Source organism: Pseudophryne corroboree, chromosome 11 (genome assembly GCF_028390025.1).
Source record: "Pseudophryne corroboree isolate aPseCor3 chromosome 11, aPseCor3.hap2, whole genome shotgun sequence".
Taxonomy (NCBI): Eukaryota; Metazoa; Chordata; class Amphibia; order Anura; family Myobatrachidae; genus Pseudophryne; species Pseudophryne corroboree.
This window is the reverse complement of record NC_086454.1, coordinates 94,409,737-94,437,473: the sequence shown is the minus strand read 5'-3', so window position 1 is coordinate 94,437,473 and position 27,737 is coordinate 94,409,737. Positions and strand designations below refer to the sequence as shown.

Sequence of the window (27,737 nt, the reverse complement as noted above, 5' to 3'; positions counted from 1 at the left end):
ACGGCGGCGCGGCTCCGGGACCGAACACCAAGGACGGGCCTGCGGTCGATCCCTCTGGAGCTAATGGTGTCCAGTAGCCTAAGAAGCCCAAGCTAGCTGCAAGCAGGTAGGTTCGCTTCTTCTCCCCTTAGTCCCTCGGTGCAGTGAGCCTGTTGCCAGCAGATCTCACTGTAAAATAAAAAACCTAATTATATACTTTCTTTCTAGAAGCTCAGGAGAGCCCCTAGTGTGCATCCAGCTCGGCCGGGCACAAAGATCTAACTGAGGCTTGGAGGAGGGTCATAGTGGGAGGAGCCAGTGCACACCAGGTGACCTAAAGGTTTCTTTAGTTGTGCCCAGTCTCCTGCGGAGCCGCTATTCCCCATGGTCCTTTCGGAGTTCCCAGCATCCACTAGGACGTTACATAAATATATATATATATATATACACACACTCCACAGACTTGTTTTTACCGCAAACTATAGAACTGCATTTCGCCGGTGGTAAATTAAATGTTGACTTATTTTTTATGTTAACATCAACCACCAGATACAGCCCCCAGGTGAGTGCAACTGGAAAATAAGTTAGCAAAAAAATAAGCAGTAATACTCAGGATCACTATAATGTGGCTATGGATATGACCCCTCCTGAGCACCCTCACACCGGGGGAAGGGATTCTGGTGTGCTCTAGGTGAGGCGTGATTCCATACCCACAGATGCTGCCGAGCTCTTACCCTCTACATCCGGAACTCACCTTCTCTCGCTCTCACGCACCGGAAGTTACCCGGAGCGCTTTGGCAGCCGGACCTGACACAGGTGGGGACGTCAGAGCTGCCCTGCTTGCCCTTGCTGCCCGGCTTCAATCCCGGGGATTGATGCTGGCTTGTGTGGGGAGGGGGCCTGCTCCGGAGAGGTGAGAGGGGTGGGGATACAGCTAGGAGATGTGTAATAACCTAGTGTGGCTCTCTGGCGGTCTGCAGTGGAACTACAAGTTCCAGCATGCTCTGACAACCAGTATAATAAATATTACTAAAATCCATTCTCTGAGCAGTTTATCCCCCCCCACCTCCTTTCCTGGGCTTAAAGCCTAACCTTGACCCACAAGGATGTACCAAGATTACGCTTATCATAATAAACCTATAAACTAGGCCACTCATGAATTATACAGGTTCTGTGGCTGGCTTAATTCAAGCCTGTGTTTCACCTGGTTTTCATTAGCCACAGAACCTGTGTAATGCAGGAGTGTCACAGTTTAAAAGTATAGCATAATATTTATTTATTTGCCTACCTAAGCGATCTTTCCAAACGTGTCATTCAGCCTCACATTGAGCGCACACTGGGAGTTGCAGTTCAGTATCGACTACACCACCACTAATTGCATATTAATGCCATGTGTACATGCTATATTACATATATGTTGCATTTGCCTTTTGAGTGATCTTCATTATGCTTGTTTTGTTTTTATCACGTGACCTGGCTCACCTGTCATCCAAAATCATTGCCATTGTAGATTCCCAGTAGTGAAAGGGAGTACATGACTGGTAAATCAGACAATCTGGTGAGGGTGCCATAGGGGTGTCGGCTGATAGGCCACTGTCAGTGATGCAGACCAACTGTTGGAGGGGTTTTGCATTTGCTCATTGAAGCCTGAAGGAGCCTGTGCGAGCATGTAATTATCTCAGGAATTTCGCCACATCCTTACCCAAAAATACATATATGATACATGAACAGGTTTGGTATGCGTGACCCGTGGTCAGAAGACTGCCAGTCAGCATACCTCCGCTGGTATCCCGGTAGCGGAATGCCGCCAGGATTGGGGGGATGGATGATGTGCGCAATAAGCTCCTTGCGCTCGCCACGGGTTCTATTCTCACTCTATGGGTGTCGTGAACACCCACGAGTGGTAATTGTCCCTGGTAGTCGGCATTCTCAGGGTACGGGATGTAGGTGGAGGTGGTGTGACCGGCTGTCTCTTGCCCGCCGGTCACATAACTGCATCCCACATGAACTATTGCTGTTTGCCTTCAGAAATCTCTTCTTGGTGTATGTGATGTTCTGGATGACACTAGCTGGCTTCTGTTACGGCTGTGTGGACTAATACCCTGCCTTTTCTCTTGCAGCCAGCGTTCTCCAAGTGCAGCCACAAGTCTGATGTGAGGGCACCACAATAGAGACCAGTCGTAAGTTCCCCTTTCCTTGTCAGTATTCAGGAATAAGCAGCATTTAAGTCACATAAGGACCCTCTTCAGGCTGCATCACTTATATGAGTATAACATGCTTTGTTGGTAACACAGAAGTCCCATCTCTGCTCTGTAAGAGGGTAGATTTACTAAAGCCTCTAATACAGACAAGTGGTGGTGTTGTCCTTAGCAAACAGTCAAGTTCTGTCTGTCATTTTCTAGAATGCAGCAGAGAAATGATATCTAGAATCTGGTTGCAACCGCTTGTCTGTTTTAGAAGCTTTAGTAAATTTACCCTTTAATGTCATTATAGTGCCTAGAGAACCGGTAGGGGTGGGAGGTCATTAGTATTCCAACTGTCCGGAGCACTCGCTGAAGGTTAGCAAGAGTGTGATTGTGTAAAGAGCAAGTTGGATGGACCAGTAACGTGGAACTCTTTTTAATGTGGAGTTTCCATATAATAAGCACAAATGAAAACAAGGTGAATGGATGAATTTTGATTTCATATAGTAATAAGTTTGACAGCATCGAGTTCCCACATAAGCGTAACAGGAGCAGCACATTGCTACAGTGTGCTCTGGGGACCCTGCTCCTTCCACTATATAACTCTCACTCTGTGGTTTCCTTCTCACACCATAACACAGTCCATGTCACAATGACATGCCGTATGAGCAGGAGATACAGATTGTTTATAGTAAGGTGTTGTCACTAATCAAATACACATTAATGTGAAACTTGACTGGAACATCAGTGAACATGTGCTGACTATTTCTCCTTCATCCACTAGGGGCCACTGGAGTGCAAATACAATGGGGATATAGTAGGTAGTAACTGGGAGCTGGCACTTTAAATGTATAACCATGTGACTAGCTCCTCCCCTACTATGTCCCCCCTCCAAGCCAGTCTTAGTTTAGTGCCCGAGGGAGCTGGTCACTCTTGGGCTTTCTCTTGAAAATTTTTATTTATTTTTTCTTCTTGCACTCACAGACTGGCAGCTTTGCCACTGCCAGTCTGCACCGCGGGAGCTGCCGGCGGGGTCCCATCGCAGCTGCGTGCGGCTCGGGATGGGCCCCGGCTGAGGGAGACACTGAGCTCTCCTGAGCTGGCCGGACACCGCTGCGTGCGATGCGTGTCGGGGCCGCTCCACCAGCAGAAGATTATGGCAGCGGTAAGTTTACGTGGCCGGACACCCCGCTGCGTGCGGCGTGTGTCGGGGCCACTCCACCAAGAACAGCAGCAGTGGTGAGTAAGCTGTACTTTATTTGAGGTGGCTGTTATCAATGCACTTTTTTATTGAAACTGTACAACCACTCCAGAAGGGCTCTCTGGGGCTGTAATGTACTGAGTGTTACAACAATGGGTGCGCCCCCCCCCTCCGTTCCCCCCCCCCCCCCTCCGTTCCCCCCGCTCTCTGGCGGTTGTGGCTCACCTCCCCGCTCCCCCCGCACGGATCCCCGCTCAGCGCGACTCACAGAGCCGGCACAGGGATCCCGCTGGAGCGCAAAGCAATTTTTAAATTTGGTGCCTTGTACGGAGGGGGGCGGAGCTAAGTCCCACTCTGTATAGTGGGCTCAGCGCTCCCCGGCCGCGACTCGCGCTCTGTACAGCGCAACACTCCCCGGCGGCGGCTCGCAGATACAGGGCTCTGCTAGCTCTGTATAGCGGGCTCAGCGGTCCCCGGCTGCGACTCGCAGACCAGCTGGGTGTACATGGCGCTTCCCGCTTCGGTAAATGTAGTTTTTAAATAAGGCGCCATAACCGGGGGGCGGAGCTAACTCCCGCTCTGTACAGCGGGCTCAGCGCTCTCCGCTCCCCGGCTGCTGTTATAGTGTAGTGGCCATTTATCTGAGTTCATTGATTAATGCGGGGCACATGTTTTATGCTGTGCGGCAGCGCAGACAGGTGGTGCTGGTGAGAGTGTAATATACACTATGCAGTCAGAGTGGCTCAGCACTAATCCAGTTATCCACTATATTGATTTTATCTCATAGCCCAGAGGAATGTCACTCTGGCGGCCATTTCCTCCCTGCAGGGGAAACCTCTGCCACATCCAGGTACAGACCTGGGTTCATATTTGCAGTGTCTCCTGTAGCCTAGTGGGCTAATCTTACATACTCAGAGACAAATAGATAAAGTCCCATGTATATTGGATGTTCAGTTATAAGAGTTAACATAGCTCCGCCTTGCCACATAACATTTCTCCCCGGCTTTTATCACTGGCTAACCGCCATTTTGGGAAACCATCGGAGCCTCCGAGACGGGTTTTCCTTCCCTTTATTATTCCTTTGTTTCACTTGTAATTTGGGGAATGTGTGTGGCATCAGACAAGTACACTAGTAGCGGGGACATCTGAACACAGGGACCAGGGTTGAGATCCCAACAAAAACCTACTTTAAAGCTCCTATAGCCTAGTGGCTAAGACTCCTGTCCCGCAGTGCAGCAGTGGCGGTAATAGCCAAGTGGTTAGAGCCACTGCCTAGCAGTTTCCAGCAGTATCCAGCACCGGGTTCAGGACCCACTTCACACTACAATCGATATTTACGGTTCAGGTCTCCGCTGCTTCAGAAGGTTTATTTGAAATGTATCTGTCACTGCACGTTATAGTGCAGACATTACATAGGGCTACGCATCTTTCTCTAACGTCCTAAGTGGATGCTGGGGACTCCGTCAGGACCATGGGGAATAGCGGCTCCGCAGGAGACAGGGCACAAATAGTAAGCTTTTAGGATCACATGGTGTGTACTGGCTCCTCCCCCTATGACCCTCCTCCAAGCCTCAGTTAGGTTTTTGTGCCCGTCCGAGCAGGGTGCAATCTAGGTGGCTCTCCTAAAGAGCTGCTTAGAAAAAGTTTTTTAGGTTTTTTATTTTCAGTGAGTCCTGCTGGCAACAGGCTCACTGCATCGAGGGACTTAGGGGAGAGAATTTCAACTCACCTGCGTGCAGGATGGATTGGATTCTTAGGCTACTGGACACCATTAGCTCCAGAGGGAGTCGGAACACAGGTCTCACCCTGGCGTTCGTCCCGGAGCCGCGCCGCCAACCCCCCTTACAGATGCTGAAGATTGAAGGTCCGGAAACAGGCGGCAGAAGGCTCTTCAGTCTTCATGAAGGTAGCGCACAGCACTGCAGCTGTGCGCCATTGTTGTCACACACTTCACACCAGACGGTCACGGAGGGTGCAGGGCGCTGCTGGGGGCGCCCTGGGCAGCAATATATAATACCTTTTATGGCAAAAGAATACATCACATATAGCCATTAAGGCTATATGTATGTATTTAACCCATGCCAAATGTCTAAAACTCCGGGAGAAAAGCCCGCCGGAATAGGGGGCGGGGCTTATTCTCCTCAGCACACAGCGCCATTTTCCTGCTCAGCTCCGCTGTGAGGAAGGCTCCCAGGACTCTCCCCTGCACTGCACTACAGAAACAGGGTAAAACAGAGAGGGGGGGCATATTTTGGCGATATTTTTATATATTTAAGCGGCTATAAGGAACAACACTTATATAGGGTTGTTCCCATATATATTATAGCGCTTGGGTGTGTGCTGGCAAACTCTCCCTCTGTCTCCCCAAAGGGCTAGTGGGGTCCTGTCTTCGATAAGAGCATTCCCTGTGTGTCTGCTGTGTGTCGGTACGTGTGTGTCGACATGTATGAGGACGATGTTGGCGTGGAGGCAGAGCAATTGCCGATAATGGTGATGTCACCCCCCAGGGAGTCGACACCGGAATGGATGGCTTTGTTTATGGAATTACGTGATAATGTCAGCACATTACAAAAATCAGTTGACGACATGAGACGGCCGGCAAACCAGTTAGTACCTGCCCAGGCGTCTCAGACACCGTCAGGGGCTGTAAAGCGCCCTTTACCTCAGTCGGTCGACACAGACCCAGACACAGACACTGAATCTAGTGTCGACGGTGATGAAACAAACGTATTTTCAAGTAGGGCCACACGTTATATGATCACGGCAATGAAGGAGGCTTTGCATATCTCTGATACTACAAGTACCACAAAAAGGGGTATTATGTGGGGGGTAAAAAAACTACCTGTAGTTTTTCCTGAATCAGAGGAATTAAATGATGTATGTGATGAAGCGTGGGTTAACCCAGATAGAAAAATGCTAATTTCAAAAAAGTTATTAGCATTATACCCTTTCCCGCCAGAGGTTAGGGCGCGCTGGGAAACACCCCCTAGGGTGGATAAGGCGCTCACACGCTTATCAAAACAAGTGGCGTTACCGTCTCCTGATACGGCCGCCCTCAAGGATCCAGCTGATAGGAGGCTGGAAACTACCCTGAAAAGTATATACACTCATACTGGTGTTATACTGCGACCAGCCATCGCCTCAGCCTGGATGTGCAGTGCTGGGGTCGTCTGGTTGGATTCCCTGACTGAAAATATTGATACCCTGGATAGGGACAGTATTTTATTGACTATAGAGCAATTAAAGGATGCTTTCCTTTATATGCGAGATGCGCAGAGAGATATTTGCACTCTGGCATCGAGAGTAAATGCGATGTCCATATCTGCCAGAAGGAGTTTATGGACGCGACAGTGGTCAGGTGATGCGGATTCCAAACGACATATGGAAGTATTGCCGTATAAAGGGGAGGAATTATTTGGCGTCGGTCTATCGGATCTGGTGGCTACGGCAACTGCCGGAAAATCCACTTTTTTACCTCAGACCCCCTCCCAACAGAAAAAGACACCGTCTTTTCAGCCGCAGTCCTTTCGTTCCTATAAGAACAAGCGGACAAAAGGACAGTCATATCTGCCTCGGGGCAGAGGAAGGGGTAAGAGAGGGCAGCAAGCAGCCCCTGCCCAGGAACAGAAGCCCTCCCAGGGTTCTGCAAAGCCCTCAGCATGACGCTGGGGCCTTACAAGCGGACTCAGGAACGGTGGGGGGTCGACTCAAGAATTTCAGCGCACAGTGGGCTTGCTCACAGGTGGACCCCTGGATTCTACAGGTAGTATCTCAGGGTTACAGGTTGGAATTCGAGAAGTCTCCCCCTCGCCGGTTCCTAAAGTCTGCTTTGCCAACGTCTCCCTCGGACAGGGCGACGGTATTGGAAGCCATTCACAAGCTGTTTGCTCAGCAGGTGATAGTCAATGTACCCCTCCTGCAACAGGGAAAGGGGTATTACTCCACGCTATTTGTGGTACCGAAGCCGGACGGCTCGGTAAGACCTATTCTAAATCTCAAATCTTTGAACCTGTACATACAAAAATTCAAGTTCAAGATGGAGTCACTCAGAGCAGTGATAGCGAATCTGGAAGAAGGGGACTTTATGGTGTCCCTGGACATAAAGGACGCTTACCTGCATGTCCCAATTTGCCCTTCACATCAAGGGTACCTCAGGTTCGTGGTGCAAAACTGTCATTATCAGTTTCAGACGCTGCCGTTTGGATTGTCCACGGCACCTCGGGTCTTTACCAAGGTAATGGCCGAAATGATGATCCTTCTACGAAGAAGAGGCGTATTAATTATCCCTTACTTGGACGATCTCCTGATAAGGGCAAGATCCAGAGAACAGCTGGAAGACGGAGTAGCACTAACCCAACTAGTGCTGCAACAACACGGGTGGATTCTGAATTTTCCAAAATCTCAGTTGACCCCGACGACACGTCTGCTGTTCCTGGGAATGATTCTGGACACGGTTCAGAAAAAGGTGTTTCTTCCGGAGGAGAAAGCCAGGGAGTTATCCGAACTTGTCAGGAACCTCCTAAAACCAGGGACAGTGTCTGTGCATCAATGCACAAGAGTCCTGGGAAAGATGGTGGCTTCTTACGAAGCGATTCCATTCGGCAGATTCCACGCACGAACTTTTCAGTGGGATCTGCTGGACAAATGGTCCGGATCGCATCTGCAGATGCATCAGCGGATAACCTTATCGCCACGGACAAGGGTGTCTCTTCTGTGGTGGTTGCAGAGTGCTCATCTGTTAGAGGGCCGCAGATTCGGCATACAGGACTGGGTCCTGGTGACCACGGATGCCAGTCTGAGAGGCTGGGGAGCGGTCACACAAGGAAGAAACTTCCAGGGAGTATGGTCAAGCCTGGAGATGTCTCTTCACATAAATATACTGGAGCTAAGAGCGATTTACAATGCTCTAAGTCTGGCAAAACCCCTGCTTCAGGGTCAGCCGGTGTTGATCCAGTCGGACAACATCACGGCAGTCGCCCACGTAAACAGACAGGGCGGCACAAGAAGCAGGACAGCAATGGCAGAAGCTGCAAGGATTCTTCGCTGGGCGGAAGATCATGTTATAGCACTGTCAGCAGTATTAATTCCGGGAGTGGACAACTGGGAAGCAGACTTCCTCAGCAGACACGATCTACACCCGGGAGAGTGGGGACTTCATCCAGAAGTCTTCCACATGATTGTGAACCGTTGGGAAAAACCAATGGTGGATATGATGGCGTCCCGCCTCAACAAAAAACTGGACAGGTATTGCGCCAGGTCAAGAGATCCTCAGGCAATAGCTGTGGACGCTCTGGTAACACCGTGGGTGTTCCAGTCAGTGTATGTGTTCCCTCCTCTGCCTCTCATACCAAAAGTACTGAGAATTATACGGCAAAAGGGAGTAAGAACGATACTAGTGGCTCCGGATTGGCCAAGAAGAACTTGGTACCCGGAACTTCAAGAGATGCTCACGGAGGATCCGTGGCCTCTACCTCTAAGACGGGACCTGCTTCAGCAGGGACCGTGTCTATTCCAAGACTTACCGCGGCTGCGTTTGACGGCATGGCGGTTGAACGCCGAATTCTAAAGGAAAAAGGCATTCCGGAAGAGGTCATTCCTACACTGGTAAAGGCCAGGAAGGAGGTGACTGCACAACATTATCACTGCATTTGGAGGAAATATGTTGCGTGGTGTGAGGCCAGGAAGGCCCCCACGGAGGAATTTCAACTGGGTCGATTCCTACATTTCCTGCAAACAGGATTGTCTATGGGCCTCAAATTGGGGTCCATTAAGGTTCAAATTTCGGCCCTGTCGATTTTCTTCCAGAAAGAATTGGCTTCAGTTCCTGAAGTCCAGACTTTTGTAAAAGGAGTACTACATATACAGCCCCCGGTTGTGCCCCCAGTGGCACCGTGGGATCTTAATGTAGTCTTGGATTTTCTAAAATCCCATTGGTTTGAGCCGCTCAAATCGGTGGAGATGAAGTATCTTACATGGAAAGTAACCATGCTACTGGCCCTGGCTTCAGCCAGGAGAGTATCAGAATTGGCGGCTTTATCATATAAGAGCCCATATCTGATTTTCCATACGGACAGGGCAGAACTGCGGACGCGTCCTCATTTTCTGCCTAAGGTGGTGTCAGCGTTTCACCTGAACCAGCCTATTGTGGTGCCTGCGGCTACTAACGAGTTGGAGGATTCCAAGTTGTTGGACGTGGTCCGGGCATTGAAAATATATATTTCAAGAACGGCTGGAGTCAGAAAGTCTGACTCACTGCTTATATTGTATGCACCCAACAAGATGGGTGCTCCTGCTTCTAAGCAGACGATTGCTCGTTGGATTTGTAGCACAATTCAACTTGCACATTCTGTGGCAGGCTTGCCGCAACCTAAATCTGTCAAGGCCCATTCCACAAGGAAAGTGGGCTCATCCTGGGCGGCTGCCCGGGGAGTCTCGGCATTACAACTCTGCCGAGCTGCTACTTGGTCAGGGGCAAACACGTTTGCAAAATTCTACAAATTTGATACCCTGGCTGAGGAGGACCTTGAGTTCTCTCATTCGGTGCTGCAGAGTCATCCGCACTCTCCCGCCCGTTTGGGAGCTTTGGTATAATCCCCATGGTCCTGACGGAGTCCCCAGCATCCACTTAGGACGTTAGAGAAAATAAGAATTTACTTACCGATAATTCTATTTCTCGTAGTCCGTAGTGGATGCTGGGCGCCCATCCCAAGTGCGGATTGTCTGCAATACTTGTACATAGTTATTGTTACAAAAAAATCGGGTTGTTATTTGTTGTGAGCCGTCTGTTCAGAGGCTCCTACGTTTGTCATACTGTTAACTGGGTTCAGATCACAAGTTATACGGTGTGATTGGTGTGGCTGGTATGAGTCTTACCCGGGGTTCAATATCCTTCCTTATTGTGTACGCTCGTCCGGGCACAGTACCTAACTGAGGCTTGGAGGAGGGTCATAGGGGGAGGAGCCAGTACACACCATGTGATCCTAAAAGCTTACTTTTTGTGCCCTGTCTCCTGCGGAGCCGCTATTCCCCATGGTCCTGACGGAGTCCCCAGCATCCACTACGGACTACGAGAAATAGAATTATCGGTAAGTAAATTCTTATTTTAACCCACCTTTTCTCCTTTCGTTCATATCACCTGGACAGTCAGAGAAATCCCTGTTAGGTGGGGATTGTGCGGGGCAGCCATCTGTTCAGCCCTCAACGCAGCTACAGCACGCTCCTGTTTGAACAGCTCAGCATTACGCAGGTAAGGTCACTGTTAACCAGAGACTCTGTCCGTCATTTCCCCTCTCCAGGTTTTTAAAAGGAGGTTGCTAACCTTCCATGTTACACGACTGTGGATGAGAGGCCTCTCTTGGAGGAGGCGAGAGCTGTCCAGGATACTGATGATGTCTGTTTTCGGTGTAGTCTGAACCAGTATCTCAGGATATCGAGGCGCATTGTACAGCAGTTCGTCTGGTACTGCAGGTAAAGGAGTCGGACACTTCAGGTCCCCCGGGGTTTGACGCCAATGAAGAAATGACAGCGACTTGTTCAGTTTCGGATGAGCTGGACATGCTCCGGTAGGCGGCCTGGAGACATCCGAATGCACAATTTCAGGTATCAAACAATGTTTGTTTTCCTATCCTTTTCCCGCAGACAGCAGGAAACGATATTAGACCTCTCAAAGGGTATACCCCTCGCTGTATCGCCGGTCCAACAGGCTGCCGTTTTCCTGAGGCAACCTTGCTGAGGGATCCATCTGAGAGACATTTGCAGCAGCAGGGGTTCTACCTTGTCCGGAGCAGGTAGGTTGTGGAACAATTGTCCTCTAGGTTACAGGATGATTTGCATCAGGATCAACTGATTCTTTCGGACAGATCAGAGTCACGATTCTGCTTTAAATTCTTTTGAGGTCTCCAAGGACGTCTGTATACTCTGAGCCTGCATTTTCGCTTGGGCTGTCTTAACCCAACGACCTTTGGGGCTGCGACGGTGACAGGCGAACATGGAGCCCACGGGAAGGAACTTCCTGCATGAATTATCCCATTGGGGGTAAGTCCACTTTTCTTTCCCCTACTGCTACCCCAGCTCCAAGACGGACGTTTACCGGTCTTTCCTTTAGATCTTTCCGTGCCCTTCCCAGGTTTCAAGTCCATGACAGGGGCGGTATCTCCAGGGGATCTCAAGGTAAAAGGCTGAAGCAGAGGTTCAGCATCCTCTGACCAGTCTGACTGTAGGTCCTCCAACAACGGCCACACCACCCTGAACACACCCGATCTCGTCTGATCTCGGAAGATAAGCAGGGTCAGGCCTGGTTAGTACTTTGATGGGAGACCGCCTGGGAATACCAGATGCTGTAGGCTTTACACCGCAGGTCAGACCTTCCTACCACTTGGGAGGTCCCAGGGTGGGCGCATGTCTGTGGTCTTTCTGGGAGATCAAGGTATGCTTGGGCGGTTACAGACTCTATTTTGGAGTCCAACCGTCTCAGGGGTCCCACGCCATGGGTCGGCCGGTTTACGATGGCAATAGAGTCATACTGCAGGCGGCGCTTCAGATGCTTCTAACTGCAAGGGTGTTGATCCCTGTTTTCACGCATCATTTGAATCGGGGCATTTTCTCAGGCCTTTGTTTTCTTTTCCCGTGCCGAAGCCAGTTGGCTCAGCCAGGCCTATTCTGGCCTTAGAATCCTTTCAGTAGGAAAAAGGGGGTTTTACGCGTCCTTTGTTTTCAGGGATGCCGGTTTACTGATTTCCTATGGGTTTCCTCATCGGGCTTTTCTCCGATTCGTAGTACAGGATACTAATTTCCACTGTCAGACCTTTCCAATCGGTCTCTCTTCCGCTCCCACTGGGTTCATGAAGATCACAGGATGGCTCTTTTTCAAAGGCAGGGAGTGACGTTTGTTCCCTAATTGGGCAATCTACTGCTGGAAGCCCACTCTGCAGATTAGGTTGCTTCTGAATATCCGGAGAATCCAGGATCTTCTGATCGGAGGTCCCATTTATTCTCCTTGTAGACGGTTCTCAACTCGGTCCGTCGAGGATTTTTCCTTCCTCGGGACTAGTTCCTCCCACTCTTCAGTCAAGTTGCGGCGCTGAGAGAGGTCGCCTACATTCTCCTCTGAGCAGAGAACAACAGTCTTCATTCCAGGTCAAGCCGCCAGGTCAGGCACCCTGGTGAGTGGACATTCCCCGGAGTTTTGTCAGCTGGTCCGCTGTTGGCGGAGATTTCAGATCGACCGCATGGTGTTCCGACTGACTCTTCAACCCTTTACTACTCTCAGACGTGAGCTCTGGCGGCAGTAGCCAAGGATGCCCTCACGGTTCCTTGGAGTTTCTGGTTAGTCTATATTTCTCTGACGTCCTAGTGGATGCTGGGGACTCCGTCAGGACCATGGGGATATAGCGGCTCCGCAGGAGACAGGGCACAACAATAAAAGCTTTAGGATCAGGTGGTGTGCACTGGCTCCTCCCCCTATGACCCTCCTCCAAGCCTCAGTTAGATTTTTGTGCCCGACGAGAAGGGTGCAATCTAGGTGGCTCTCCTGAGCTGCTTAGAATAAAAGTTTAAGTTAGGTTTTTTATTTTCAGTGAGTCCTGCTGGCAACAGGCTCACTGCTACGAGGGACTTAGGGGAGAGAAGAAAACTCACCTGCGTGCAGGATGGATTTGCTTCTTAGGCTACTGGACACCATTAGCTCCAGAGGGAGTCGGAACACAGGTCTCACCCTGGGGTTCGTCCCGGAGCCGTGCCGCCGACCCCCCTTGCAGATGCCGAAGTTGAAGAGGTCCAGAAACCGGCGGCAGAAGACTTTCAGTCTTCATAAGGTAGAGCACAGCACTGCAGCTGTGCGCCATTGTTGTCAGCACACTTCACCAACAGTCACCAACTGTCACTGAGGGTGCAGGGCGCTGGGGGGGGCGCCCTGGGCAGCAATGTATAATACCTTTTTATGGCTAAAATACATCACATATAGCCCTTGAGGCTATATGGATGTATTTAACCCCTGCCAGATCTCACAAACTCCGGGAGAAGAGCCCGCCGAAAAGGGGGCGGGGCCTATTCTCCTCAGCACACGGCGCCATTTTCCTGCTCAGCTCTGCTGTGAGGAAGGCTCCCAGGCTCTCCCCTGCACTGCACTACAGAAACAGGGTTAAAACAGAGAGGGGGGGCACTTATTTGGCGATATGATTACATATATAAAAATGCTATAAGGGAAAACACTTGTATAAGGGGTTGTCCCTGTATAATTATAGCGTTTTTGGTGTGTGCTGGCAAACTCTCCCTTTGTCTCCCCAAAGGGCTAGTGGGGTCCTGTCCTCTGTCAGAGCATTCCCTGTGTGTGTGCTGTGTGTCGGTACGTGTGTGTCGACATGTAGGAGGACGATGTTGGTGAGGAGGCGGAGCAATTGCCTGTAATGGTGATGTCACTCTCTAGGGAGTCGACACTGGAATGGATGGCTTATTTAGGAATTACGTGATAATGTCAACACGCTGCAAGGTCGGTTGACGACATGAGACGGCCGGCAAACAAATTAGTACCTGTCCAGGCGTCTCAGACACCGTCAGGGGCTTGTAAAAACGCCCATTTACCTCAGTCGGTCGACACAGACACGGACACTGACTCCAGTGTCGACGGTGAAGAAACAAACGTATTTTCCTTTAGGGCCACACGTTTCATGTTAAGGGCAATGAAGGAGGTGTTACATATTTCTGATACTACAAGTACCACAAATAAGGGTATTATGTAGGGTGTGAATAAACTACTTGTAGTTTTTCCTGAATCAGATAAATTAAATGAAGTGTGTGATGATACGTGGGTTTCCTCCGATAGAAAATTATTGGAGGTATACCCTTTCCCGCCAGAAGTTAGGGCGAGTTGGGAAACACACCTTAGGGTGAATAAGGCGCTCACACGCTTATAAAAACAAGTGGCGGTACCGTCTCCAGATACGGCAGCCCTCAAGGAGCCAGCTGATAGGAAGCTGAAAAATATCCTAAAAGTATATACACATATACTGGTGTTATACTACGACCAGCAATCGCCTCAGCCTGGATGTGCAGCGCTGAGGGGGCTTGGTCGGATTTCCTGACTGAAAATATTGATACCCTTGACAGGGACAAGATTTTATTGACTATAGAGCATTTTAAGGATGCATTTCTATATATGCGAGATGCGCAGAGGGATATTTGCATTCTGGCATCAAGAGTAAATGTGATGTCCATATCTGCCAGACGACAGTGGTCAGGTGATGCAGATTCCAGACGGCACATGGAAGTATTGCCGTATAAAGGGGCGGTCCATCGGACCTGGTGGCCATGGCAACAGCTAAAAAATCCACCTTTTGTTACCCCAAGTCACATCTCAGCAGAAAAGGACACAGTCTTTTCAGTCTCAGTCCTTTCGTCCCCATAAGGGCAGGCGGGCAAAAGGGCCAGTCATATCTGCCCAGGGGTAGAGGAAAGGGAAGAAGACTGCAGCAGGCAGCCCATTCCCAGGAACAGAAGCCCTCCACAGCTTCTGCCAAGTCCGCAGCATGACGCTGGGGCCGTACAAGCGGACTCAGGTGCGGTAGGGGGTCATCTCAAGAGTTTCAGCACGCAGTGGGCTCACTCACAAGTGGACTCCTGGATCCTACACGTAGTATCCCAGGTGTACATTGGAAATTCGAGACGTCTCCCCCTCACAAGTTCCTGAAGTCTGCTTTACCAACGTCTCCCTCCGACAGGGAGGCAGTATTGGGAACAATTCACAGGCTGTATTCCCAGCAGGTGATAATCAAAGTACCCCTTCTACAACAAGGGAAGGGGTATTATTCCACACTATATTGTGGTACTGAAGCCAGACGGCTAGGTGAGATCTGAAATATTTGAACACTTACATACAAGCGTTCAAATCAAGATGGAGTCACTCAGAGCAGTGATAGCGAACCAGGAAGAAGGGGACGATATGGTGTCACTGGATATCAGGGACGCTTACCTACATGTCCAAATTTGCCCTTCTCAACAAGGGTACCTCAGGTTCGTGGTACAGAACTGTCACTATCAGTTCAGACGCTGCCGTTTGGATTGTCCACGGCACCCCGGGTCTTTACCAAGGTAATGGCCGAAATGATGATTCTTCTTAAAAGAAATATGGACGCTTTCCTGATAAGGGCAAGGTCCAGAGAACAGTTGGAGGTCGGAGTAGCACTATCTTAAGTAGTTCTACGACAGCACGAGTGGATTCTAAATATTCCAAAATCGCAGTTTTTTCCGACGACACGTCTACTGTTCCTAGAGATGATTCTGGACACAGTCCAGAAAAGGATGTTTTCTCCCGGAGAAGAAAGCCAGGGAGTTATCCGAGCTAGTCAGGAACCTCCTAAAACCAGGAAAAGTATCAGTGCATCATTGCACAAGGATCCTGTGAAAAATGGTGGTTTCTTACAAAGCGATCCCATTCGGTAGATTTCACGCAAGAACCTTTACGTGGGATCTGCTGGAAAAATGGTCCGGATCGCATCTTCAGATGCATCAGCGGATAACCCTGTCTCCAAGGACAAGGGTGTTTCTTCTGCGGTGGCTGCAGAGTGCTCATCTATGAAAGGGCCGCAGATTCGGCATTCAGGACTGGGTCCTGGTGACCACGGATGCCAGCCTGAGTGGCTGGGGAGCAGTCACACAAGGAAAAAATTTCCAGAGAGTGTGATCGAGTCTGGAGACTTCTCTCCACATAAATATACTGGAGCTAAGGGCAATTTACAATGCTCTAAGCTTAGCAAGACCTCTGCTTCAAGGTCAGCCGGTATTGATCCAGTGGGACAACATCACGGCAGTCGCCCACGTAAACAGACAGGGCGGCACAAGAAGCAGGAGGGAAATGGCAGAAACTGCAAGGATTCTTCGCTGGGCGAAAAATCATGTGATAACACTCTCAGCAGTGTTCATTCCGGGAGTGGAAAACTGGGAAGCAGACTTCCTCAGCAGGCATGACCTCCACCCGGGAGAGTGGGGACTTCATCGGGAAGTCTTCCACATGATTGTAAACCATTGTGAAAAACCAAAGGTGGACATGATGGCGTCCCGCCTGAACAAAAAACTAGATATTGCGCCAGGTCAAGGGACCCTCAGGCAATAGCGGTGGACGCTCTGGTAACACTGTGGATGTACCAGTCAGAGTATGTGTTCCCTCCTATGCCTCTCATACAAAAAGTACTGAGAATCATAAGAGGGAGATGAGTAAGAATGATACTCGTGGTTCCGGATTGGCCAAGAAGGACTTGGTACCCGAAACTTCAAGAGATGTTCACGGAAGACCCGTGGCCTCTACCTTTAAGAAAGGACCTGCTCCAGCAGGGGCCTTGTCTGTTCCAAGACTTACCGCGGCCGCGTTTGACGGCATGGCGGTTGAACGCCGGATCCTGAAAGGGCATTCCAGATGAAGTCATCCCTACCCTGGTCGAAGACAGGAAGGATGTAACCGCAAAACATTTTCACCGCATTTGGCGAAGATATGTTGCGTGGTGTGGGGCCAAGAAGGCCCCTACAGAGGAATTCCAACTGGGTCGTTTCCTACATTTCCTGAAAACAGGACTGTCTATGGGCCTAAAATTAGGGTCCATTAAGGTTCAAATTTCGGCCCTGTCGAATTTCTTCCAGAAAGAACTGGCTTTAGTGCCTGACGTTCAGATGTTTGTAAAAGGGGTACTGCATATACAGCCTCCTTTTGTGCCCCAGTGGCACCTTGGGATCTCAATGTGGTTTTGAGTTTCCTAAAGTCACATTGGTTTGAACCACTCACCACTGTGGACTTAAAATATCTCACATGGAAGGTGACGATGCTATTAGCCCTGGCTTCAGCCAGGCTTGTGTCAGAATTGGCGGCTTTATCATATATAAAGCCCTTACTTAATTTTTCATTCTGACAGGGCAGAATTGAGGACTCGTCCTCAATTTCTCCTTAAGGTGTTTTCTGTTTTTCACATGAACCAACCTATTGTGGTACCTGCGGGTACTAGAGACTTGGAGGACTCCAAGTTACTTGACGTTGTCAGGGCCCTGAAAAATATGTTTCCAGGAAGGCTGGAGTCAGAAAATCTGACTCGCTGTTTAGCCTGTATGCACCCAACAAGATGGGTGCTCCTGCTTCTAAGCAGACGATTGTTCGCTGGATTTGTAATACAATTCAGTTTACACATTCTGTGGCAGGCCTGCCACAGCCAAAATCGGTAAAAGCCCATTCCAAATGGAAGGGGGCTCATCTTGGGCGACTGCCCGAGGGGTCTCGGCTTTACAACTTTGCCGAGCAGTTACTTGGTCAGGGGAAAACACGTTTGTTAAATTCTACAAATTTGATACCCTGGCTGAGGAGGACATGGAGTTCTCTCATTCGGTGCTGCAGGGTCATCCGCACTCTCCCGCCCGTTTGGGAGCTTTGGTATAATCCCCATGGTCCTGACGGAGTCCCCAGCATCCACTAGGACGTCAGAGAAAATAAGATTTTACTTACCGATAAATCTATTTCTCGTAGTCCGTAGTGGATGCTGGGCGCCCATCCCAAGTGCGGATTGTCTGCAATACTTGTACATAGTTATTGTTACAAAAATCGGGTTATTCTTGTTGTGAGCCATCTTTTCAGAGGCTCCTTCGTTGTTATCATACTGTTAACTGGGTTCAGATCACAGGTTGTACGGTGTGATTGGTGTGGCTGGTATGAGTCTTACCCGGGATTCAATATCCTTCCTTATTATGCACGCTCGTCCGGGCACAGTATCCTAACTGAGGCTTGGAGGAGGGTCATAGGGGGAGGAGCCAGTGCACACCACCTGATCCTAAAGCTTTTATTGTTGTGCCCTGTCTCCTGCGGAGCCGCTATATCCCCATGGTCCTGACGGAGTCCCCAGCATCCACTACGGACTACGAGAAATAGATTTATCGGTAAGTAAAATCTTATTTTCCTCCTTTTCCATTTCTACCTCACTTTCTGTAACACGTGAGGGAAGAATGTGCGCTAGTCCTCCCGGTGACTCCAGTTTGGCTGCGTATGTCTTGAAGATCCACCCTGCACCTCTTGTCAGTAGAGGAGCCTTGACTCCTACCTTTGCGGGACTGTCTACTTCAACAGGGTCCTTTTTCCTTGTTCAGTCTTACACAGGTTTCGTTTAACGGCGTGACTGTTCACGAAACCTCAGACGTAAGGAGTTCCCTAGTTCGGTTATACCTCCTGGGCCCCGATTTCGGAAGTCGGTTCCCTCTTCTCGATTTTGCCACTTTTTGAAACTTTATGTGGCTTAGTGTGGATAACAAGGGTTTTCCCCTTTGGTTTTTCAATTAGCCGTCTTCTTTGGTTTTCTGCGGGTGGTTTTGCTCGGCTGCGCTTCGACTAGGTTGACCTGAATTTCAGGTCTCTGCTCTTTCAGTTTTCTTCCAAAGGAAATTAGCCTGGAGGCCGTAAGTTCGGGCTCTCTTTCAGGGAGTACTAAATTGGCAACCCCCTTTTCAAATAGGGTTACGGCTGAGTTTCATACTCAGCGGTCGATTCTTCCAGGGGTGATGTCTACTTTTCATATAACTCTGACACTTGTGTTTTCGGCCCTCTTTGAATGTTGTCAGGGCTCGCTGAATCTCTTTGCAGAGGTCTTCGGCTATTCGACAACTTGGTTTCTTCTTTGTTCTGTACGAGGCTCCCGTCCTGATTTGCCGGGGTCCCATCATAAGTGGGGCCATTGGATACATCTGACCATCAGACAGTCTTATTTGGCGGTTGTTCGAGAGCCTCCGTTTTCCATTTCTGCGCACTCCGCGTGCTCTGGGGGACTTTCGGGGGCGGCCGCCCACGGGGTTTCCATGATTGCTTTCTGTTGCGATGCCGCCTAGTCGGGTCATCATACGTTGATCACGTTTTCCGAACTTGATTTTTTTTTTTTTGGGCGGCCTCTGTGTCACAGGTTGGCCGAGCAGTTTTGCAGGACTCTCAGCGCTCTCCCTCCCGTCTTGGGAGCTCTGGGACGTCCCCATTGTATCTGCACTCCAGTGGCCCCTAGTGGATGAAGGAGAAATCAGGATTTTGGTACTTACTGATAAATCCCTTTCTCCGATTCCACAGGGGCCACTGGACGCCCACCCAGCGCTGTTTCCTCCTTCTACAATTATCGGGTTGCATGTCACTGTGTGACTACGCATTTTGTTCCTATTACCCTATCACTATGTTTCCAGGTTTCCTTGGTGTTATCTGGTTTTTAGTTGGCTTAGCGAACCTCCTCTACTTTGACGTTGGTCTTTTCCAGCTCTCCTCGGGCACAGTTTTGACTAGACTGACTTGGAGGGGGGACATAGTAGGGGAGGAGCTAGTCACATGGTTATAAATTTAAAGTGCCAGCTCCCAGTTACTACCTACTATATCCCCATTGTATCTGCACTCCAGTGGCCCCTGTGGAATCGGAGAAAGGGATTTATCGGTAAGTACCAAAATCCTGATTTCACAACCATAAAATGTACCCTGATGTCCCGCTAACATCCTCTTTCTCCCCTGGCACACTGTCCTGACATCTTCCCCTCCTGTCTTCTCTGGCATACTGTCCTGCTACCATTCTATGTCTCCTCTGACACACTGTCCCACTACCAGTCCCTGACACACTGTCCCACTACCAGTCCCTGACACACTGTCCCACTACCATCCCCTCTCTCTCCTTGCACACTGTCCCGCTACCATTCTATGTCTCCCCTGGCACACTGTCTCACTACCGCTCCCTGACACCCTTGTCACACTGTCCCACTACCATTCTCTCTCTTGGCTGGCATACTGTTCTGACATCATTCCCTCTCTCCCCTGTCACGCCGGCTTGCTACAATCCCTTCTCTCCCCTGGCACACTGTCCCACTACCATTCCCTGTCTCCCCTGGCATACTGAGGATGCTGCATGACCTCTGGGTTTGAGTGTATGGGCTTTGGAGTCTGGCACTAAAATAGCTAAAAGATAGCGCCTCCCCCTTCTAACCCCTTCCATCTCCAGCAACGCCTCAGTCTTGGTTTTAAGTGCCTTGAAGCAAGGCCGTGATCTATCTCTCTCTCTCTCTCTCTCTCTCTCTCTCTCAGCTTCTAGTTAAGTTTTCTATATTTAATTTTATTTTCTTGGGGTGCTTAGCCGCTGTGTTCATGTGGCAAGCAATGACTGTGTGGGGGTAGACAGTTAAAGGGTTTATGTAAGCCCATTGCCCCGCTCTTGATAGCCTCTGGAGAGTCACAAAACCGCGGCTTGTTCCCTGGTGCTCTACCTTCACCTGATACACATCCGAGGAGACGCTGGGTAAGGTAAGAGCAACCACAGGCTTCCTCTGGAGCACTGAGCTGCGATCCCCCCCTTCAGCTGCACCTGGCACACTGCATACTCCAGAGCCATGACGGGGTCTCTATCTGTGCGTCCTGGTGGCCACTGACTACGCATCTCTGCATCCCTTTGTGCTGGCGGGATAGAGTAGCCTAGTGCACTAAACCATTAGCCAACTAGTCTGACCGCCTCAAGCAGTGCTGTGAGGGGGAATTGGGGGCGGCAGCAGCAGTTTCCAGTCTCCGCCAGAGTGATCAGAGAGGCTGTGAGTTGGTGAAGTGACTGTACTATGTTTTTTGCTGCCCTCTCTGTGTAAATCACTCCCAGGCTTTCACTGCGCTCGACACCAATCAAACTCCGCTCCAATACCCCTTAATGGGCTCTGATGCTCCGGTGCCATTTTCCTCTGTACACAGCTCAGCAGACTGGGGAAACGCTGCAGAGACCTCTGATGGGCATAGATAAGCAGTTTTCTGTCTGCATATAACCTACTGTACTTGTCTATTTGCCTTATAGCTTTATACAGCGCGGTATCTACTTCAGTTCAGTTGCCAAAGGTAAGCTGGGATAAGCTTGTTTGCCTGTTCAAATTGTGGCTAAAAACTACCAAAAGGTTGCACGGATCCTCGGATGCTCTGCACAGCGTGCGCCGGGGTGTCAGGGGCCTCACGGCCAGGGGTTCTGCAGATAAGACGGTGATGCCTGTTTGGGCCAAATCTATGGTGGTAGCCATAGCTCAGCTGTGCCAATCTCAGGCTAGTGATTCACTACCCTGCACTCAGCCATAACTCTTATCTGATCCCACAGACGAACCATTATGGGCCTGCAATATGGGCAGGTGTCTCTTGGAGATGGCTACATCATTAATAAAATGGTGGCAACAGCAGGGACTGCAGCCTCAAAGCAACGTACTCTACAATCCCCTATTGATTTTCCTGGAGATTACAAGATCCGGCATTTCCTGAGACTTGGTCAGTTTTTTTCTTTAAACGTAAGAAGAAACAGGTCTCTGTTTTTCCAGCCTCGCATTTTGGTGAGGCGTTAAAGGAAGTCTGGCTTAAGCCTGATTCGAAGTTCCATGCTCTGAAAAAGTTTAAATATTTTGACTCTCTTGCTGAAGAAGATACAAAACCTTGGAAAATTCTGCCATTTATGTGCAGTCTCACATTTCGACCTTGGCAATTTCGGCCCTGTGGCTTAGGGCGTGGAATGCTGATATTGAGTCGAAGCACACTTTAGAAGCAGTCCCCTTTGAGGGCAACTTCCTGTTTGGATAAAAGATTACAAATATGATTTTCTGACAATCTGTGCCATCTACCTCTACAACCATACCTCCTTCATTATGGTCCTTGTCTGGACTCTTATTTGCCTTGGTTAGCTTTGAAGGTTTTGTTCTTGAAACCCAGATCCTTAGAGCAAATGGGTTTTCCCGGCCTGTTGTTGAAACCGTGGTTCAGGCCAGCAAACCAGATACTTCCCGAATTCACCATTGAGTATGGAAGACCTATATATCCTAGTGTGAACGCCGAAACTTACCGACAGTGGGTTTTCGCATATGTGCCTTTTGTCCTTTCTCCAGGAGGGATTGTCAAAAGACCTTTGTCTTTAGTCTCTTAAGGGGCAGGTGTTGGCCCAGTCTGTCCTTTTCCAACAGGGGTTGGCTACCATTCCGGAGGTTCAAACCTTCCTTCAAGGTGTCCTTCGTATCCAACCTCCTCAAATTCTGCCTGTCCCTCCTTGGGACTTGATTTTGATCTTGGAGGCTTTACAGACGGAACCTTTTGAGCCGCTGGAAGGTCGTCTTTCCTTTGGCCATTGCATCGGCCAGAAGGGTTTCTCCTGGGAGTCTCTGCTTCTCATTTCTCTTACGACCTAGAGGATGCTGGGGTCCACATTAGTACCATGGGGTATAGACTGGTCCACCAGGAGCCATTGGCACTTTAAGAGTTTGAGTGTGGGCTGGCTCCTCCCTCTATGCCCCTCCTACCAGACTCGGTTTAGAAAATGTGCCCAGAGGAGCCGGTCACTGCTAGGGGAGCTCTACAGAGCTTCTTTAGTAAAGGGTTTTTTTTTTTTACAGTATATTATTTTGCACGGAGGCTGTAGGCAACAGCCTCCCTGCTTCGTGGGTCTAAGGGGGGGAGTAGTGTCCGCCCTGCGGGGTCTGAGCCGCTATCGCCACTGACAGGGCACTGAGCTGCTGAGGGGATAGATCGTTCCCCGCCACAGAGGATCGCTCACCCTAGCAGCATGCCGCCACCCCATTACAGAGCTGAAGATCAGTGGCGAGTGAGTCACGGAACCCCCCTAGCAAGCGGAGGGCCAGTGTGAAGATGGCGGCAACAGGGTTGGAGCGCAGTACTAACTGCGCTCCGGAGGCTCAGCGGTACTTAGTGTGGCGCTGTGAGGGGCGCCCTGAGCCAGCGCCTGATCCCTGTCGGGGTCCGTGGATCTCAGCCAGCATTTTACCTCAGGCCAGTATAATCCTTGTGAAGAGCGGGAAGACAGCGCCATTTTTGGGGCGGAGCTTCTCAGAGCGGACCCAGCAGCGTTCAGTGCCATTTTCCTGCCTGCACAGCGCTGTCAAGGAAGAGTAAGTCCCTCCACAGCAACTCCAGCTATCTCTCACGGTACCATGGGGTTGTAGAAGGGGGGGAGGCGGCATTAAGACTGTGTAACCTATTAAGGTGCACAGTCAGCGCTAGTAGGGGTCTCCCTTTACATTTAAAGCGCTGTGTGTGGGTTGGCTTCAATCTCTGTCTCTCTTGCCATTCTTGGGGATGAAACTCTGTCTGTCCTCCCCTGTGTGTGTGTGGAGTGTCTATGGTCTCCATTAAGCAGTGTCCAGGGACTCTGTGTCATATGCTGCAGAGGATATGTCCTCTCAGGATGATCCCATTCCATGTAATCAGGATTGCACTGGTTTAGCACAGATACCAGCAAGCGAGCCTAAGTGGTTATCATCTATCAAATCTATGATTTCTCAGATTTCAAATAGGCTTGCACAAAATGAATCTGCAACTCAGGCTTTACAGAACTTTATGGCAGTCTGGCCCAGTTCTGGTACCTCAGGGCTCCCCGCTGTATATTCACATAAACGCGGTCTTGCGCAGATCATGCAGGATGATACGGATACCGATTCTGACACTGCAGACAGTGACGGGGATGTGTTGCGGGGGGCAGCATCTCTTGCTAAAGGGGTGCAGTTGATGATAGAAGCTATTAGAGATGTGTTGAATATTGCTGATACAACACCCGAGCAGGTTGAGGAGGCTTACTTCACTGAAAATAAGAAAGCCTTGCTAACCTTCCCTGCATCAAAGGAATTAAATGCTATTTTCTCTAACGTCCTAGTGGATGCTGGGGACTCCGTAAGGACCATGGGGAATAGACGGGCTCCGCAGGATACTGGGCACTCTAAAGAAAGATTCAGTACTATCTGGTGTGCACTGGCTCCTCCCTCTATGCCCCTCCTCCAGACCTCAGTTAGAATCTGTGCCCGGCCAGAGCTGGGTGCTCCTAGTGGGCTCTCCTGAGCTTGCTAGAAAAGAAAGTATTTTGTCAGGTTTTTTTATTTTCAGAGAGCTTCTGCTGGCAACAGACTCTCTGCTACGTGGGACTGAGGGGAGAGAAGCAAACCTACTCACTGCAGCTAAGTTGCGCTTCTTAGGCTACTGGACACCATTAGCTCCAGAGGGATCGAACACAGGTACCTAACCTTGATCGTCCGTTCCCGGAGCCGCGCCGCCGTCCCCCTCGCAGAGCCAGAAGTACAGAAGCAGCAGAAGCAAGAAGACATCGAAATCGGCGGCAGAAGACTCCTGTCTTCACTTAAGGTAGCGCACAGCACTGCAGCTGTGCGCCATTGCTCCCGCAGCACACCCGCACACTCCGGTCACTGTAGGGTGCAGGGCGCAGGGGGGGGCGCCCTGGGCAGCAATTAAGATACCTGATGGCAAAAGTATACATATATACAGTCCGGCACTGTATATATGTGCGAGCCCCCGCCATTTTTACACATGAGAAGCGGGACAGAAGCCTGCCGCTGAGGGGGCGGGGCCTTCTTCCTCAGCACACCAGCGCCATTTTCTCTTCACAGCTCCGCTGGAAGGACGCTCCCCAGGCTCTCCCCTGCAGTATACAGTTGCAATAGAGGGTAAAAAAGAGAGGGGGGGGCACATAAATTTAGGCGCAGAGATATATATATATATATAAAAACAGCAGCTACTGGGTAAACACTAAGGTACAGTGTAATCCCTGGGTTATATAGCGCTGGGGTGTGTGCTGGCATACTCTCTCTCTGTCTCCCCAAAAGCCTTTGTGGGGTCCTGTCCTCAGTCAGAGCGTTCCCTGTATGTGTGCGGTGTGTCGGTACGCCTGTGTCGACATGTTTGATGAGGAAGGATACGTAGAGGCAGAACAAGTGCAAACAGATGTGGTGTCGCCCCCGACGGGGCCGACACCTGATTGGATGGATATGTGGAAGGTGTTAAATAATCATGTAAGCTCCTTACATAACAGATTGGATAAAGCTGTAGCCTTGGGACAGTCGGGGTCTCAACCCATGCCTGCTCCCACAGCGCAGAGGCCGTCAGGGTCTCAAAAGCGCCCAATATCCCAGTTAGTTGACACAGATGTCGACACGGAATCTGATTCCAGTGTCGATGACGAGGATGCAAAGTTGCAGCCTAAAATGACTAAAGCCATCCGCTACATGATTGTGGCAATGAAGGATGTGTTACACATTTCTGAGGAAAATCCTGTCCCTGACAAGAGGATTTATATGTATGGGGAGAAAAAGCGAGAAGTGGCTTTTCCCCCGTCACATGAATTGAATGAATTATGTGAAAAAGCATGGGATTCCCCTGATAGGAAGGTGGTAATTTCCAAGAGATTGCTGATGGCGTATCCTTTCCCGCCAACGGACAGGTTACGCTGGGAATCCTCTCCCAGGGTAGACAAGGCGTTGACGCTTGTCTAAGAAGGTGGCCCTGCCGTCTCAGGATACGGACGCCCTAAAGGATCCTGCGGATAGAAAGCAGGAAGCTATCCTGAAGTCTGTTTACACACATTCTGGTACGCTGCTGAGGCCAGCAATTGCTTCGGCCTGGATGTGTAGTGCGGTAGCAGCATGGACGGATACTCTGTCTGAGGAGTTAGATACCATGGACAGGGACTCTGTTCTAATGACCCTGGCACATATCAAGGACGCGGTCCTATATATGCGGGATGCTCAGAGGGACATTTGCCTGCTGGGCTCTAGAGTAAACGCAATGTCCATTTCTGCCAGGAGGGTCTTATGGACTCGGCAATGGACAGGGGATACTGACTCTAAAAAAAAAACACATGGAGGTTTTACCTTATAAGGGTGAGGAATTGTTTGGGGACGGTCTCTCAGACCTAGTTTCTCTAACGTCCTAGTGGATGCTGGGGACTCCGTCAGGACCATGGGGAATAGCGGCTCCGCAGGAGACAGGGCACAAAAGCAAGCTTTTAGGATCACATGGTGTGTACTGGCTCCTCCCCCTATGACCCTCCTCCAAGCCTCAGTTAGGTTTTTGTGCCCGTCCGAGAAGGGTGCAATCTAGGTGGCTCTCTTAAAGAGTTGCTTAGAAAAAGTTTTTAGGTTCTTTATTTTCAGTGAGTCCTGCTGGCAACAGGCTCACTGCATCGAGGGACTTAGGGGAGAGAATTTCAACTCACCTGCGTGCAGGATGGATTGGATTCTTAGGCTACTGGACACCATTAGCTTCAGAGGGAGTCGGAACACAGGTCTCGCCCTGGGGTTCGTCCCGGAGCCGCGCCGCCGACCCCCTTGCAGATGCTGAAGATTGAAGAGGTCCGGAACCAGGCGGCAGAAGACTTTTCAGTCTTCCTCAGGTAGCGCACAGCACTGCAGCTGTGCGCCATTGTCTGTCAGCACACTTCCCACAGCGATCACGGAGGGTGCAGGGCGCGGGGGGGGGGGCGCCCTGGCAGCAATGTAGAATACCTGTATGGCGAAAAATACATCACATATAGCCCTTGAGGCTATATGGATGTATTTAACCCCTGCCAGACTTCACAATCTCCGGAGAAGAAGCCCGCCAAAAGGGGGCGGGGCCTATTCTCCTCAGCACACAGCGCCATTTTCCCTCACAGAAAGGCTGAGGGGAAGGCTCCCAGGCTCTCCCCTGCACTGCACTACAGAAACAGGGTTAAAACAGAGAGGGGGGGCACTGATTTGGCGATATACATATATATTAAATGCTATATGGGAGGAACACTTATATAAGGGTTGTCCCTGTATAATTATAGCATTTTGGTGTGTGCTGGCAAATTCTCCCTCTGTCTCCCCAAAGGGCTAGTGGGTCCTGTCCTCTATCAGAGCATTCCCTATGTGTGTGCTGTATGTCGGTACGTGTGTGTCGACATGTATGAGGAAAATGTTGGTGAGGAGGCGGAGCAAATTGCCTGTAATGGTGATGTCACTCTCTAGGGAGTCGACACCGGAATGGATGGCTTACTTATGGAATTACGTGATAATGTCAACACGCTGCAAGTGGGTTGACGACATGAGACGGCCGGCGAACAAATTAGTACCGGTCCAGGCGTCTCAGACACCGTCAGGGGCTTGTAAAAACGCCCATTTACCTCAGTCGGTCGACATAGACCCAGACACGGACACTGATTTCAGTGTCGACGGTGAAGAAACAAACGTATTTTCCTTTAGGGCCACACGTTAAGGGCAATGAAGGAGGTGTTACATATTTCTGATACTCCAAGTACCACAAAGAAGGGTATTATGTGTGAGGTGAAAAAACTACCTGTAGTTTTTCCTGAATCAGATAAATTAAATGAAGTGTGTGATGATGCGTGGGTTTCCCCCGATAGAAAATTATTGGCGGTATACCCTTTCCCGCCAGAAGTTAAGGCGCATTGGGAAACACCCCTCAGGGTGGATAAGGCGCTCACATGCTTATCAGAAAAATATCCTAAAAAGTATACACACACATGCTGGTGTTATACTGTGACCAGCGATCGCCTCAGCCTGGATGTGCAGAGCTGAGGTGGCTTGGTCGGATTCCCTGACTAAAAATA

The 27,737-nt window shown here is 50.0% G+C and overlaps 1 protein-coding gene and 1 pseudogene across 3 annotated transcripts in view; both read left to right on the top strand.

Moving 5' to 3' along the window:
• The first annotated feature begins 657 nt into the window (after positions 1 to 657).
• Positions 658 to 27,737, top strand: part of PTPMT1 (protein tyrosine phosphatase mitochondrial 1) — an 86,274-nt gene continuing 59,194 nt past the window's right edge. The window contains exons 1-2 of one of the 3 annotated variants that reach the window (XM_063944568.1): positions 658 to 795; positions 2,100 to 2,159. The gene's annotated coding sequence lies outside the window, so the exon portion shown is untranslated. Of the gene's footprint in view, positions 893 to 1,569; positions 1,649 to 2,099; positions 2,160 to 27,737 lie in introns of those variants that run through there. The other 2 variants (XM_063944567.1, XM_063944569.1) reach the window with 2 other exon arrangements.
• On the top strand, positions 11,590 to 11,708 carry LOC134970687 (5S ribosomal RNA; annotated as a pseudogene).